Source organism: Hyaena hyaena, unplaced genomic scaffold (assembly GCF_003009895.1).
Source record: "Hyaena hyaena isolate Hyena2069 unplaced genomic scaffold, ASM300989v1 scaffold_161, whole genome shotgun sequence".
NCBI lineage: Eukaryota > Metazoa > Chordata > Mammalia > Carnivora > Hyaenidae > Hyaena > Hyaena hyaena.
Genome location: NW_024080792.1, coordinates 2,520,993 through 2,525,210, shown reverse-complemented (window position 1 = coordinate 2,525,210; position 4,218 = coordinate 2,520,993).

Sequence of the window (4,218 nt, the reverse complement as noted above, 5' to 3'; positions counted from 1 at the left end):
TGATTGTGAATGAAAATGTCCTAGATTTATGATATTTAGGTTTTTCTGTTGTGAACTTTTTTTTTTTTTTTTTTTGAGAGAGAGACAGAGCAAGCAGGGGTAAGGGACGGAGGGAGAGAAAGAGAGTCTTAAACAGGCTCCACACTCAGTGAGTAGCCCAACATGGTGCTTAATTCCATGACGCTGGGATCATGACCTGAGCCAAAATCAAGAGCCAGATGCTTACTGACTGAGCCACCCAGGATCCCCCTTTTTCTCCCTCTTGTGGACTTTTAAGGTTCCAGGCTCTTAACTCTTATAGGAACTTTTAGAAAATAACTTTGCCCTAACTTTTTCTAGAAAATCTGGAGTATTTAATATTTCTATGGAATAAAATGGTCATTCTTTTAAAATAATGTCTATAAACTAGTTTTTGATGTGAAAATGTATGATAGTTTAATTTCTTAGAGTTAATTTCTCAGCAAGTATTTCAGATCACTTATGTATTCTAAAGCTTATGATTACTTTAACTTTGTGAGTTAATCTGTGGCTAAGCTCATTAAATTTTTAATGCTGGAAGTATATTTATTTTCCCAAAAGGATTCTAAATATTTAGAGTAATTATACTTGGCATCTAGAATTTTGTTGGGGGATGCATTAAAAAATACTACTTGTCACCACTTATGGATGAAGAAATCAAAGCATAAATAAGTGGGTATGGCGCAGAACGGCATTTTATCCTTGGAATTCTGCTCATAACTCTAACAGTAATTTCTGTGCCCTGAGAAATTCCCTTTAAATCTTTTTCTTCTGCACGGGAGCTATTTCGTTGATTTTACTAATATAGTTCCACAGTTTATAACAAAGACTTGAAATAAATTATATGCAAATAAGCCAGTGGGAATATATTTATGTTATGCTTTTACAACCAACCATCTTGTGTGGCAGGCAATATTATTTCCACTTTATACATGAGTATTAGGCAGCTGTTAAGATGGACTCCAATGGGGCACCTAGGTGGCTTAGTTGATTGAGTGACTTCTGCTCATGTCATGATCTTGCAGTTGTGAGTTTGAGCCCTGCATCAGGCTATCTGCTGTCAATTCAGAGCCTGCTTCAGATCTTCTGTCTCCTTCTCTCTCTGCTTCTCCCCTGCTTGTGCTCTCTCTGTCTCTCTCTCTCTCATAAATAAATAAACATTAAAAAAAAAAAAGATGGACTTCAGTGATCCACACTTGCCTCTTGATGTACCTGAGTGTAAGCAGGACATAGAGGTTTATTCCTAAAGAGCATAATATGGCAAAGTGGTTAAGATGCCATTTTCAAGATATGCTTACAATGAGATCATGGCTGCCATTCTCCATGTCCTTCCTTCTCTCTAACTGACTTGCTCTGAAGGAAGTCAGCTACCATGTTTTGAGCTGCCCTATGGGTAGCTTCATATGACAAGGAACTAATATCTCCCGTCAAGAGTCAATGAGGACCTGAGGCTGTCAACAGCCAAGTAGGTGGTTTGAAAGTATATTCAATGGAGGCTTGAAATGACTACATCCTGGCCTATAATTTGTGAGAAACTCTGAGCTGGAGGCACCTAGCTAAACTGTCCTTAGACTCCTGACTCACAGAAAAGGGATAATAAATATTCATTTTTTAAAGCTGATACATTTTGGGGTAATTTGTTGTCATGGTCCACTTGGGCTGCTGTAGCATACTACCATGAGCTAGTATCTTATAAATAATAAAATTAATTTTTCTCAGTTCTGGAGGGGAGTTAAGAATTAAGAGCCAAACTTTTCTTCAGATTAATTTACAATTTTCATTTGCTTTTACTGTATGCAAACTTTACTGAAGTTAGGTTTTGTTCTCCTTTCATTATCCTTTTGATTAGGTTTTAGGGGAAATATGAGAGAACTCTCTTAGCATTTCACATTTTACAATTGTTCTTTTTCTAAGATGGATAGGTACACATGTGTGCACATACACATACAGCTGATATATGGCACAATTTATATTTAACTTTGTTGGGTTTAACTACAACATTTGTAAATAACATGCAGAGCTCTTGTAAGCTTGGATGGTGATTGAGATCCCTAGGTGGAGGAACATTTGGGCTTTTATTTTGAAATCTCCTATTCCTGCCTTATCAGCATTAAACTCCCTCCCACCTTCTTCCCAAAGGTAAATTGGAGTCTTTCACTCCTTACATCTGTGTCACTGGGGGTGGTAGGAGGGGTGGGGAGGTTGTCTAGAGTTGAACACACTCCAGGAGACCTCTTTGTATACTTAATTTGTTCATAAGTTTTATTTTAGGGAAAAAAGTAAAAACTCATCTGGTAATTCTGAGTCTTGTCTATCTTAAAAGAACAAATTATATGGTAAAATTTCAATGAGCAACAATAAAACATATCTCCCTTTTGATAAGTGTAATTGTCTTTTTCAGATTTCAGAAATTATGTTTAACATCTATTCAATATAAATGGTATGAAACATTTGTCCTATAGAGTGTGACTCAAATTTCAAGTAATACATCAGAAAGGCCCACAGATCAACTTCCTCAATAATAAATTCATGTAAACTGTGGGTTTAAAAAATAAATATATTCTTGGGGAATAAAATAAATGCTGTTTGAGAAGTTGCTGATTAGTTATAGAAGACATCGATTATGTTAAATGCAGTTTATGCAGTATTTTCCTAGCATATCCTAGCTAGGATATCTCACCCTACTGACCACTCCTTTATCATTTCCTACATTTAATCCACCCCAAATGAATATTGGTCCTGCAAGATTGGATCTAGCTACAGAATAAGCATTGCATGCAGGAAATGTATGTTGTTTTTCTTCCCTCAGATTTGAGAAACTTTATATCATGATGAGAACTAGAATAAATCCCAAATGTTCTTAATTGTAATACATTCCTGCTTCAGAGTGGAAGCATCAGAATTTATAAACTTCTAGGGAATAAAAAAGGGCCAAATACTTACTTGGTTGTATGTTAATAAACAGACATATATTATTTGTGCCTTTCTCATTATACAAAAGCAAAGGAATTGTTTCATTACTTTAGCATAGTTAATTTATTATTTTCAAGCTGGTGCCTAAATTTCTGGAACATGAAATTAATGGGCTTTTGGAAACCCTCTCTGAACTGCCCAAAGTCAATAGTGGTTCTTCCCATCTGTCATCTAAATTTGTAGTATGTCTCCTAGGTGCATTAAAACAATGACATACAGTCAACTTTTTTCCATTCCCATTGGCACAAACAAAAAAAATAAAAGAGTAGTCATAAATAGATGCTTTACATGAAAACTCTAAACCTGGAAGCCCTGACTTAAAATAAACTTGGATGACACTCAGCTTTGCCAACCAACTCTTTCAGACTGCAAATGACACATTTATTATAGAGCTACTTAAATAATAATGGAAGAAGGTTTAATGACTTGTTTTCTAAACTAGCAACCAGTGTCATCTCCATGGGTTTGATGACTGCTTATAAAATGATCTGTCTGCATCTGTTTTCTGTTGAAATAATTAAAATTGGAAGTGATAAGAATATATTAATATTTAACAATATACCTGTTTTGGTTATATTCTGAGAGAAGAGTATGTTTTAACCCAGAATTATGACATTCGAATTCACTGAAATGAAGTAATTTTGGCTCCCACAGATCTTTCTCTGATGAGAGAATACTGAAAAGTTGGGTAATTTCAGCATTTCTTGTTGTCTTATGTTGGAATTGAACTCAGTTTAGTCTGGGCAAATAGTGGTTGAAAGGAAACCACTTTTTGGAGGAAAAAAAAAAAACCAACCCAGTACCACATAAAGCAAGACCAAAGAATGAAGCAAGGCCAAGAATTGGGAAAAAAGAAACAATGAAGTCAGAAGGCTGGAGAAAAAAAGAGAAGAAAAAAGAGAAAGTTGGAGTGTGACTTAAGCAATTGGGCCAATACCGTCGTTTACAAGTGAGGTCAGTCATATCTTCAGAGAGTACCACACCAGTATTATTTTTGAAGTGTTAGGGGCACATCAAAATGAGATTGGGGTTGGGGCGCCTGGGGCGCCGACTTTGGCTCAGGTCATGATCTCACTCATGGGTTTGAGCCCTGCATTAGGCTGTGCTGGCAGCTCAGAGCCTGGAGCCTGCTTCAGATTCTGTGTCTCCCTCTCTCTCTGACCGTCCCCCACTCATGCAATGTCTCTCTCACTCTCTCTCAAAAATAAATAAAAACATTTAAAAAAA